Source organism: Macaca mulatta, chromosome 19 (genome assembly GCF_049350105.2).
Source record: "Macaca mulatta isolate MMU2019108-1 chromosome 19, T2T-MMU8v2.0, whole genome shotgun sequence".
NCBI lineage: Eukaryota > Metazoa > Chordata > Mammalia > Primates > Cercopithecidae > Macaca > Macaca mulatta.
The window spans coordinates 39,105,339-39,118,308 of NC_133424.1; the positions used below are offsets into that span (position 1 = coordinate 39,105,339).

Below are 12,970 nucleotides of genomic sequence, written 5' to 3' on the forward strand. Positions count from 1 at the left end.
AGTATCTTTCATTAGAATGCCTGCAGTCCCCCAGGTGTCTCTATCGTTGGACTTCCTAGGGTTGGCAGTGAGTGTCTCCCACTAAAATGCCTGGCATCTCCCAGATGTCTCTACCATTAGTCTGCCTGGGGCCAGCCAGTATCCTCTACCATCAGAATGCCTGGTGTCTCCCAGGCGTCTCTATAATTAGATTGCCTGTGTAAGCTAAGAGTCTCTCCTATTTAAATTCTTTGGGTCACCCAAGTGTCATTATTCTTAGACTGCCTAGTGTCAGCCAAGAGTCTCTGGTATTAGGATGACACCTGTTGTCACCCTGGTGTCTCTATAATTAAACCACCCAGGGTTGGTGTTGGCCAAGAGTCTCTCTCATCAAAATGCCTAAAATAGACTAGGTGTTTTTATCAGTATACAGCCTGGGGTTGGCCAGGGTTCTCTCCCATCAGAATGCCTGGCTTCGTCTGGGAGTCTTTTGGATTGAAATTCTTGGGTTGACCCGGGTGTCTTTATTATAATGTCTAGGGTCTTCTTGGAGTCTCTCCCATTATAACGCATGCTGTTGCCCATGTGACTGTATCATTAGACTCACTGGCTTTGGCTAGGAGTCTCTTTTATTAGAATGCCTGGGGTGGGCTGGAAGTCTTTCCCATTTGCTTTCCTATGGTCGGCAAGGAGCCTTTCCCAATAGAATTCCTGGGATAGCTCAGTTTTCTCTATCATTGGAATGCCTGTGATATTCCACGAATCTGTCTCATTAGAATGCCTTATGTCACCCAGGTGTCTTTCCCATTAGAATGCCTGGCATCGCCCAGTCTTCTCATTAGAATGCCAGAAATAGGTTGAGAGTGTCTCCCAGTAGAATGCCTACTGTTGCCCAGGGGTCTTTATATTTAAAAAGCATGGATTTGGCCAAGAATCTCTCCCTTTAGAATGCACGACATTGCCCAGGTGTTTTCATCATTACACTGTCTAGGTCTGGCCAGGAGTCGTTCACATTAGAATACCTGTGGTCGCCTGGATGTCTCTACAATGAGAATGTCTAGGTTCTTCCAGGAGTCTCTCCCATCAAACGCCTGGGTTCACCCAGGTGTCTCTATCATTAGACTGCCTTAGTTCTGCCAGAAATCTCTTATTTTAGAAGACCTGTAATCGACCTCGAGTCTCTCCCATTAGAATGTCTTGGGTTGCCTAGCTGTCTCTATCATTGAACTGCCTAGTGTCTCCCAGGAGCTTCTTCCATTAGAATGCCTGTGTTACCCAGTTGTTCATACCTTTACACTGCCTGGGGTCAGATGGGAATCTCTCCCATTAGAATGCCAGAAATCGCCCAGTTTTCTCTATCATTAGACTGTCAAGTGTTTTCCAGGAGTCTCTCCTATTAAAATGCCTCGTGTCTCCCAGGTGTCCTTAGTTTAAATTGCATGGTGTCGGCCAAGAGTTGCTACCATTAGAATGCCTGTGGTGGGCCAGAACTTTCTCCCATTTGAATGCTTGAGGTCGTTTAGCTGTCTCTGTTATTAGACTGACTGGAATCGGTGTGAATATCATCTATTAGAATGCCTGGAGAGGCCCAGGTGTCTCTCTTAACCACACCTGCCTGTGGTCAGCCAGGTGTCTCTGCCACAAGAAAGTGAGGAATCACCAAGTTGTCTCTATCATTAGGCGGCTTGGGGCCAGCCAGGAGTCTCTCCCATTAGAATGCCTTGTGTCACCCAGGTGTCTCTATCTTTAGAATGCCTGACGTAGGCCAGGAGTCTCTCCCATTGGAATATCTTGGGTCACCCAAGTGTCCCTATCCTTAGACTGCTTGGGGTCAGACATGTTTCTCTGCCATTAGAATGCATGGGGCAGCTGATATTCTCTCTCTAATTAGAATGCCCTGTTGTCATCCAGGTGTCTGTATCATTAGAAAGCCTAAGGTCCTCCGGGAATCTCTCCCATTAGAATGCCTTGTGTCACCCAGGTGTTTCCATCATTAGACTGCCTGCAATTGACTGTACATCTCTCTCATTAGAATGCCTGGGTTGCCCAGGTAGCTCTATTATACTGACCTGGGTCCACCAAGAGTCTCTTCCATTATAATGCCTGGGTTTTCCCAGCCTTCCTGGGCTTGACCAGGAGTCTCTCCCATTAGAATGCCCGGGGTCACCCAGGTGTCTCTCATTAGCCTGCCTGTATTCAGCCGGATGTCTTTGCAATTAGAATGCCTGGGGTCTGTATTATTAGAATGCCTGTAATAGCACCATGTGCCTATAATTAGACTGTCAGGGGTCAGTTAGGAGTTTCTCCCATTAGAATGCCTGTGGCCCCTCAGGTGTCTTTATCCTAAGATTGCCTGTGGTTGGCCACAAGTCTCCCATTAAAATATCTGGGTTCCACTGGGAGTCTCTCCCGTTATAATGTCTGGGGTTGATATTGTGTCTCTCTCATTAGACTGCCTGGGTTCGACTGGGTGTGTCTCTCTTTAAAATGTCTGAGGTCCTTAAGGTGTCTCTCTCATTAGATTGCCTGGGGTCACCTGGGAGTCTCTCCTATTAGAATGCCTGTGATGCACCCGGTGTCTTTATTCTTAGACAGCCTGGGGTAGGCCACGAGTCTTTCCCATTAGAATGACTGGATCGGTCAGCAGTCTCTCCCATTAGAATGCCTGGGGTCGGCAGGAAGTCTCTTCCGTTAGAATGTCTAGGCTCTCCCAGGTGTCTCTACCTTTAAAATGCTTCAGTTTAGACAAAAGTATCTCCCATTAAAATGCCTTAGGTCATTAAGCTGTCTCTATCATTAGAACATATGGGGTGTGCCAGCAGACTCTCCCATTCGAATGTCTAGTGTCACCCAGATGTCTCTACAATGAAATCGCCCTGGGTTGGCCAAGAGACTCTACCATTATAATACGTGGGGTGGCCCAGGTATCCCTATAATCTGACTGTCTGTGGTCAACAAAGTGTCTCTCCCATTAGAATGCCTGGCATCCCCCAGGTGTCTTTATTCTTAGACTGTTTCAGGTCAGCCAGGAGTCTCTTCCACTAGAATGCCTGTGGTCTGCCGAAAGTCTCTCCCATTAGAATGCCTGGAGTCACCCAGGTGTCTCTATCATTAGACTGGATGGGGTTGAGTCAGAGTGTTTCACATTAGAATGCCTGGGGTCACCAAGCTGTCTCTATAATTAGACTGCCTGGGTAAGGTCAAAAGTCTCTCCCTTTAGAATGCCTGTTGTTGCCCAGTGGTCTCTATCCATAGACTGCCTTGGGTCGGCCAGAAGTCTCATCTATTGGAATGCCTGTGGTCATCGGGGCTTCTCTTACATTATAATGATCAGGGTTGCCTAGGTGTCTTTTTTATTAGACTGCCTGGGGTCGGCCAGGAGTCTCTATTAGACTGCCTGGAGTTGCGCAGGTGTCTCTAATAATCAAACTGCCTGGGGTTGGACAGGAGTCTTTCTAATCTGAATGCCTGGAACAAACCAGGTGTCTCTGTCATTAGACTATGTTCTGTTGGCTGGGAGTCTCTCGCTTTAGAATGCTGGAGGTCACCCAGGTGTTTCTGTAATTAGAGTACCTGAAGTCAGTCCAATGGAATGTCACATGATGTCACTCGTGTGTCTCTATCATTAGACTGCCTCAGGTCAGCCAGGAGCTTCTCTTATTAGAATGCCTGGGGTCACCCTGGTGTCTCTATAATTGGAATGCCTGGTGTCGGCCAGGAGTCTCTCCCTGTACAATGCCTGGGAGGACTCAGGTCTCCCTATCCTTAGACTTCCTATGGTTGGCCTGGGGTCTCTCTTTGGAATGCTTGGGGTTGGCCTGGGACATCTCCTATTAGAATGCCTGGAGTTGCCCAGGTGTCTCTATCATTAGACTGCCTGGAGTTGGCTGAGATTCTCTGACAGCAGAATGCCTGGGTTCACCAGGCGTCTCTATCATTAGACTGTCTGGCGTCTACCGAGAGTCTCTCCCTTTAGAATGCCCGAGGTCACCCAAATGTCTAGGCTGCCTGGTGTCTGCCAAGTGTCTAGGCTATCTGGGGTCTGACAAGTTTCTCTCCAATCAGAATGCCTGGGGTCACCCAGGTGTCTCTATTATTAGAATGACTGTAGTCAGTGGGGAGTCTTGCCTCCATTAGAATGCCTAAGGTCATCTAGGTGTCTCCATAAGTAGACTTTTTGTGGTCAGCCAAAAGTCTCTTCCAAAACAATGCCTGCATTCTTCCAGAAGTCTCTCCCATTAGAATGCCTGAAGCCACTCATGTCTGTTTATAATTAGACTGCATGGGGTGGGTCAGGAGTCTCTCCCATTAGAATGCCTGAGGACACCAAGCTGTCATTATCATGAGATTCCTTGGCATAGCCCAGGTGTCTTTATCATTAGACGTCGTGGGGTTTGCCAGGAGTATGTTTCATTAGAATGCCTGTAGTCGTCCAGGTGTTTCTATCGTTAGACTTCCTAGGGTCGCCAGGGAGTATCTCCCTTTAAAATGCTCGGCGTCTTCTGGATGTCTCTACCATTAGTCTGCCTGGGATCAGCCAGTATCCTCTACCATTAGAACGCCTGGTGTCTCCCAGGTGTCTCTATAATTAGATTGCTTGGGTAAGCTAAGAGTCTCTCTCATTTAAATTCATGTGGTCGCCCAGGTGTCATTATTCTTAGACTGCCTACTGTCAGCCAAGAGTCTCTGGTATTAGGATGACACCTGATGTCGCCCTGGTGTCTCTATAATTAAACTACCTTGGGTTGGGTTTGGTCAAGAGTTTCTCTCATCAAAATGTCTAAAATTGACTAGGTATTTTTATCATTAGACTGGCTGGGGTCGGCCAGGGTTCTCTCCCATCAGAATGCCTGGCATCAGCCGGGAGTCTTTTGGATTAGAATACTTGGGGTGAACCTGGTGTCTTTATAATAATGCCTAGGGTCTTCTTGGAGTCTGCTATTAGAAAGCATGCTGTCGCCCATGTGTCTGTATCATTAGACTCACTAGGGTCGGCTGGGAGTCTCTTTAATTAGAATGCCTGAGGTGGGCTGGAAGTCTTTCTCCTTGGCATTTCTGTGGTTGGCAAGCAGTCTTTCCCATTAGAAATCCTGGGATCGCTCAGTTTTCTCTATCATTAGAATGCCTGGGATCTGCCATGAATCTCTGTCTTTAGAATGCCTTATGTCCCCTGTGTCTCTCCCATTAGAATGCCTGATGTCGTCCAGTCGTCTTTATCATTAGAATGCCTGGAATAGGCAGGGAGTCTCTCCCAGTAGAATGCCTACTGTCGCCCAGGGGTCTTTATTATTAGACAGCCTGCGTTTGGTCAAGAGCCTCTCCCATTTGAATGCCTGGCATTGCCCAGGTGTTTCCATCATTAGACTGACTAGGTTTGGCCAGGAGTCGTTCACATTAGAATACCTGTGGTCGCCTGGGTGTCTCTACAATTAGAATGTCTAGGTTCTTCCAGGAGTCTCTCCCATTCGAACGCCTGGGGTCACCTAGCTGTCTGTATCATTAGACTGCCTTAGTTCTGCCAGAAATCTCTTATTTTAGAAGACCTGTGATTGACCTCGAGTCTCTCCCATTAGAATGTCTTGGGTTGCCTAACTGTCTCTATCATTGAACTGCCTAGTGTCTCCCGGGAGCCTCTTCCATTAGAATGACTGTGTCGCCAGTTGTTCCTATCTTTAGACTGCCTGGGGTCAGACCGAAATCTCTCCCTTTAGAATTCTAGGAATTGCACAGTTATCTCTATCATTAGACTGCCTCGTGTTATCGTGGAGTCTCTCCTATTGAAATGCCTCGTGTCTCCCAGGTGTCTTTATTATTAGATTACATGATGTCAGCCAAGAGTTGCTGTCTTTAGAATGCCTGCGGTGGGCCAGAACTTTCTCCCATTTGAATGCCTGAGGTGGTTTAGCTGTCTCTGTTATTAGACTGACTGGAATCGGTGGGAATATCTTCTATTAGAATGTCTGGAGAGGCCCAGGTGTCTCTCTTAACCACACCTGCCTGTGGTCAGCCAGGTGTCTCTGCCACAAGAATGCCAGGATTTGCCAAGTTGTCTCTATCATTAGGCTGCTTGGGGTCAACTGGGAGTCTCTCATTAGAATACCTTGTGTCACCCAGGTGTCTCTATCTTTAGAATGCCTGAGTTTAGCCATGAGTCTCTCCCATTAGAATGTCTTGGGTCACCCAAGTGTCTCTAGCCTTGGGGTCATGTCTGACTGCTTGGGGTCAGACATGTTTCTCTGCCATTAGAATGCATGGGGCAGCTGATAGTCTGTCTCTAATTAGAATGCCCTGTTGTCGCCTAGGTGTCTATATCATTAGAATGCCTAAGGTCCTCCAGGAGTCTCTCCCATTAGAATGCCAGGTGTTTCCATCATTAGACTGCCTGCGGTTGGCTATATATCTCTCTCATTAGAATGCCTGGGGTCGCCCAGGTGGCTCTACTCTACTGACCTGGGTCCACCAGGAATCTCTTCCATTATAATGCCTGGGTTTTCCCAGCCTTCCTGGGCTTGAACAGGAGTCTCTCCCATTAGAATGCCTGCGGTCACCCTGGTGTCTCTATCATTAGCCTGCCTGTATTCAGCCAGGAGTCTTTCCAATTAGAATGCCTGGGGTTTCTATTACTATAATGACTGAAATAGCCCTGTGTGCCTATAATTAGACTGTCGGGGTCAGCCAGGTGTCTCTCCCATTAGAATGCCTGTGGCCCCTCAGGTGTCTTTATCCTAAGATAGCCTGTGGTTGGCCACAAGTCTCCCATTAAAATGCCTGGGGTCTGCTGGGAGTCTCTCCCATTAGAATGCCTGGGGTTGATATTGTGACTCTATCATTAGACTGCCTGGGATCACCTGGGAGTCTCTCCCATTAGAGTGCCTGTGATGCACCAGGTGTCTTTATTCTTAGACAGCCTGGGGTAGGTCACGAGTCTTTCCCATTAGAATGACTGGATCGGTAAGGAGTCTCTCTCATTAGGATGCCTGGGGTCGGCAGGAAGTCTCTTCCATTAGAGTATCTGTCCTCTCCTGGGTGTCTCTACCTTTAAAACGCTTCGGTTTAGATGAAATCTCTTCCATTAAAATGCCTTGGGTCTTTAAGCTGTCTCTATCTTTGGAATTTATGGGGTCAGCCAGCAGACTCTCCCATTCGAATGTCTAGTGTCACCCAGATGTCTCTATAAAGAGACTGTCCTGTTTTGGCCAGGAGACTCTACCACTATAATGCGTGGGGTTTCCCAGCTGTCCCTATAATTAGACTGCCTGAAGTCAACAAAGTGTCTCTCCCATTAGAATGCCTGAGGTCGCCCAGGTGTCTTCATTCTTAGACTGTCTCGGGTCAGACAGGAGTCTTTTCTACTAGAATGCCTGGGATCTGCAGAACGTATCTCCCATTAGAATGCCTGGAGTCACCCAGGTGTCTCTATCATTAGACTGGATGGGGTTGGGTCAGAGTATCTCCCATTAGAATGCCTAGGGTCACTGAGGTGTCTCTATAATTAGACTGCCTGGCTAAGGCCAAAAGTCTATCCCTTTAAAATGCCTGTTGTCTCTTGGTTGTCTCTATCTTTAGACTGCCTTGTGTCCGCCAGAAGTCTCGTCTATTAGAATGCCTGTGGTCGTCGGGGCTTCTGTAACATTATAATGACCCGGTTGCCTAGGTGTCTTTTTTATTAGACTGCCTGGGTTCGGCCGGGGTTCTCTATCAGACTGCCTGGGGTTGCTCAGGTGTCTCTAATAATCAAACTGCCTGGGGTTAGACAGGAGTCTCTCTAATCTGAATGCCTGGATTAAACCAGGTGTCTCCATCATTAGACTGCCTTCTGTCAGCTATGAGTCTCTCCCTTCAGAATGCTGGAGGTCGCCCAGGTGTTTCTGTAATTAGACTACCTGAAGTCGGTCCAATGGAATGTCTATGTCACTCATGGGTCTCTATCATTAGACTGCCTCAGGTCGGCCAGGAGCTTCTCTTATTAGAATGCCTGGGGTCACCCAGGTGTCTCTATAATTAGAATGCTTGGGGTCAGCAAGGAGTCTCTCCATGTAGAATGCCTGGAGTGATTCAGGTATCTCTACCCTTAGACTTTCTTGGATTGTCCTGGGGTCTCTCATTAGAATGCCTGGGATCGGCCTTGGGTATCTCCTATTAGAATGCCTGGAGTTGCCCAGGTATCTCTATCATTAGACTGCCTGGGGTCTACTGAGAATCTCTCCCCTTAGAATGCCCAAGGTCACCCAAATGTCTCTATCACTAGGCTGTCTGGGGTCTGCCAAATGTCTCTCCCATTAGAATTCCTTGGGTCTCTATCATTAGACTGCCTCAGATCGGCCAGGAGGACCTTTTATTAGAATGCCTGGGGTCACGCAGGTGTCTCTATAATTAGAATGCTTGGGGTCAACAAGAAGCTCTCCCTGTAGAATGCCCAAGGTCACCCAAATGTCTCTATCACTAGGCTGTCTGGTGTCTGCCAAGTGTCTCTCCCATTAGAATGCCCGGGGTCGCCCGTGTGTCTCTATCATTAGTCTGGTGTCAGCCAAGAGTCTCCCATTAGAATACCTTCAGCTGGCCGGGAGTCTCTTCCATTACAATGCCTGGGATAGTCCAGGAGTCTTTCCTATTAAAATGCTTGGGATCGCCTAGTTGTCTCTATCATTAGGCTCTCTCGGGTTGGACAGGAGACTCTACCATTAGAATGTCTTCGGTCGCCCAGGTGTCTCTATCATTAAACGACCTGGGAATGGCCAAGAGTCTCTCCCATTAGATTGCCTGAGGTTGGCCGGAGGTCTCTCCCATTAGAATGCCTGCGGTCTCCCAGGTGTCTCTATCATTAAAATGCATGGGTTTGGCTGAAATTCTCTCCCATTAAAAGGCCTTGAGTCGTTCAGGTGTCTGTATCATTAAAATGAATGGGGTCGGCTGGCAGTGTCTCCCATTAGAATGCCTGCTGTCACCAAGATGTCTCTATAAAGACTGGTTTTGCTTGACCAGGTGTCCTTATTCTTAGACTGCCTGTGGTCGTCCAGGAGTCTCTTTCATTAGAATACCTGGGATCAACCAAAAGTCTCTCCAATTATAGTGACTGTGGGCGCCCAAGTGTCTCTATAATTAGACTGCCTGGGGTCAACAGGAAGTCTCCCATTAAAATGCCTGTGGCAAACCAGGTGTCTCCATTATTACACTGCCTAGTGTCAGCCAGGAGTCTCTGCCATTAGAATGCTTGTGGTCGGTGGAGAGTCTTTTCTGTTAGAATGCCTGGGGTCTCCAAGGTGTCTCTATTATTAGACTGCCAGAAGCCTGGGGCTCTCCGGGAATCTCTCCAATTAGAATGCCTGGAGTCGCCCAGGTGTCTCTATTTTTAGACTGCCAGAAGTCAGCCAGAAGTCTCTTTCATTAGAATGCTTGCCGTCGCCCAGTAGGCTTTATTTTTAGAATGCCCGTGGTGGGGCAAGAGTCCTTTACATGAAAATGCTGGGTGTCGCCCAGATGTGTCTATCCTTAGACTGTCTGTGGCTGGTGGAAACTGTCTCCCATTAGAATGCCTGAGATCACCCAGGTGTTTGGTTTTTTTGTTTGTTTGTTTGTTTTTAGTTTAATAGACATTTATTCCTTTAGTTGAGCAACCTCTACACAATAAAAATGTATGACTTAAGATCTTTTTTGTGTGTGTGAAGAAATTTAGGTCTCAAGAACTTGCATGAACTTGCTATGAATGCTTCCTGGAATTCAATTAACTGAGCCTTTGAAAACCCTAGAGAAGATAGGAGAAAAATGGTTCAGAGAAATGAGTTTTTAAGTTTAAGTCAGAATTTAGAATTGGGCAATTACTTGTCTACCTTTTTTTTTTACACTCAAATCCACCCTGGGAAACAGTCTAGTGTCCTGGAAGACATGATACAAACAGAAATGCAATGTGGTGGTATACTCAGTCAAAGTGGGAGCACAAGAGATGGCCCAACTTTGTGGAATGGTAAGGATTTTTAGGGTAGTTTGGCCAGGAACAAGAGAAGTAACTGCAGAAAACACCTACGGTTGGAAGCCATGTGCTTATGACTTTTTCTGTAGCCTATGGGAGTGCACAGAATGGGTAACCCAAGATGTTTTTAAGACTGACTGGACTAAGAATGAGGTACTTATAGCCAACTACTTTCCCCCCTAATGTGACTGAAGGGATTCATAATGATCACAATTAGCATTACATTTAAGTATTTTAGGATTGACTTCTCACACTTGAAAGGTATTTATCTAATGGCCACTGGCTTACCAGCTTCCCACTCTAGCATCCATTGCTAGCTTACCAATCTTAAGGGTAATTTTATCTCACATTCAATTTCAAAACACAACAGGGTTAATACCACTACCACTAATCATTGAGCTACATGAAGCCACAGCACTGAATCAGAAGCTTTCACCTTTTGTATGTGAATTTAAAATGGTACTATGGAGGTGGAGGCAATTTTCTTCAGGCTAACCCATATTTTCTAAAGCCCAATTTAAAAAGTCTGTGCCTGTCAAACTAAAAAAACTCAGCCACTTGAAAGTAAACCAGCAGAGCATTGCCATCACCCCAACAAAATTGCAGGTTTCATCACATGTACCAGACAAATCTACAGGGCTAGTTTCAGTTCTCTTAAAGAATTTGTTTTAAACCAATTATACCACAGTATGTTTTATACACTGACATACAACTCCCTAATAAGATAAAGCAAAGACAAAAAAAGTTTATCTTATTAGAAACAAGATACACCACCACTTATTCTCTTCAAACATTATTAACTTTCTTAATTTGACAAAGCATTCAAGAAACAATCTGCAGACTAGTTTTAACAGAAAAATAACACCTGTCAGCAGACATGACTGTCCTAAACAGTTTATTAGGTATGAATTTTACAAATGTTACTTATATTAGTGGTAACGGTGGAGCTGGAGAGTATTGTACCTTCTCCAAGATGCCCGGCGAGAACCACGAATAGTGTGGTAGAACTTAAGACCCTTTCCAAGGCCACGGCTCTTTTGGCCTGCAGATGTCAGCCCATGCATCTCCCAGTGCTTGTGGACTGATCTGGTGATCCACTGGGTGTCAGGATTTCTTCTGATAGCTTTATGAATTGATCAATGAGGATAACCTCAAAAAACTCATATGTGAAACCTTCTCCAACCCAGTAAGAATTCAGGACTCTCAGAGCCCAGAGTGGAGTCCAGTTCGCTCCTCTGCAACGGACTGAAGGCTTCAAGAAAACTTTAGCTGGGTAACCCCATGATGGACAGGCTTGCTGTAAAATGAACCCTTAGGAACTGGGCGTTTTTAGTCACCATGGTAAACACAAATCCTATATATAACGAAAGCTTGCTTGGCCTTGTAACCCAGTCAGCGCCATTGATCAGGCCAGGTGGGGCAGGGATCCCTGTGGAGAGCAGAGAGCTGGTGGTACAGCCAGCAGCGGACCCTCAGAAGAAACCACATTACATCAGACTGCTTCTTTCTCCATAGCTCCTGGATGTACTTGCATGCACCCATCTTGGCTTACCTGATGGCTACCACCAGATGGAAAGGGGCCACCCAGGTGTCTTTATCATTAGATTGCCTGCGGTCGGCTGGGAATGTTTTCCATTAGAATGTCTGGTGTCACTCAGAAGTCTTACTCTTCAGATTGCCTGAGGTTGGCCAGGAGTTTCTTCATTAGAATTCCTGGGGTCAGGTGAAAGTCTCTCTTATTAGAATGACTGGGGTCATCCAGGTGTCTGTATGATTATAGTATCTCAGGTCACCCAGAATCTCTTGTATTAGAATGCCTGGGGTAGCCTAGGTGTCTTTATGATTAGACTGCTTGGGCTCTGTCATGGGTCTCTCCCATTAGAATGCCTGAGGTGGCACAGGTTTCTCTATTTTTAGACTGCATGCTGTCAGCCAGGAGTCTCTCCCATTAGAATGCCTAGAGTCACCCGGGGCTCTGTAGCATTAGACTTGCTGGGGTCAGCCAGAAGTCTCCACATTAGAATGCTTGGGGTTGGAGGGAGTATCTCCCATTAGAATGGCTGGGGTCGTCCAGGTGTCTTTCATTTTAGAACGCCTAAGATCATGAGGTTTCTCTATAAGGAGACCATGGGGGTCAGTCATGAGTCTCTCCTGAAGGAATACCTGGTATCTGCTGAAAATTTCTCTCATTAAAATGTCATAAAATTGCTTGTAGTCTGTTGGGAGCTTTTTCTATTAGAATGCCTGTCATCTCCAAGGTGACTCTATTTTTAGAAAACCTGGGGCCATCCGGGAGTCTCTTTAATTAGAATGTCTGGAGTCATCCATTTGTCTCTATCATTAGAATTCCTGAATTTGTCCAGGAGTCTCTCCCATTACAATGGCATGGGTCGCCCAAATGTCTCCATCATTAGAATGTCTGCTGTTGGCCATGAGTCTCTCCCATAGGAATGCCTGGGATCACCCTGGTGTCTCTATCATGAGACTGCCTTGAGTCAGCCAGGAGTCTCTCCCATTAGAATGCCTGGGTTTGCCTAAATGTCTCTGTAGTTAGGCTGCCTGGCTCTTCCGTGAGTCTCTCCCATTAAAATACCTGGAGTCGCCCAAGTGTCTCCATCACTAAGCTGCCTGGAATTGGCCAGGAATCTCTCCCTCTCCCAGTCAAATGCCTGGGGTCGCCCAGATGTCTCTATCATTAGTATGCCTGGTTTCAACTGGGAGTCTCTTCCATTAGAATGCCTGGGGTTTTTCAGGTAGCTCCTTCACAGTTATTAGATTGCCTGTGGTCATCCAGAAATCTCTCCCATTAAAATTTCTAACATTACCCAGGTGTCTCTATAATTACACTGAGAGGGATTGGTTAGTAGTTTCTCCCATTAAAATTCCTGTGGTTGCCCAGGTGTCTCTATACTTAGACTGCCTGCTGTTGGCCAGGAGTCTCTCATTAGAATGCCTGAGGTCGTCCAGGACTTCCTCCCATTAGAATGCCTGGGGTCGCCCAGGTGACTCTACCATTAGACTGCC

The 12,970-nt window shown here is 46.6% G+C and overlaps 1 pseudogene; it reads right to left on the reverse strand.

The window, feature by feature from the left end:
• Positions 1–10,875: 10,875 nt before the first annotated feature.
• LOC100427409 (large ribosomal subunit protein eL15 pseudogene) lies at positions 10,876–11,488 on the reverse strand (annotated as a pseudogene).
• Positions 11,489–12,970: the final 1,482 nt, after the last annotated feature.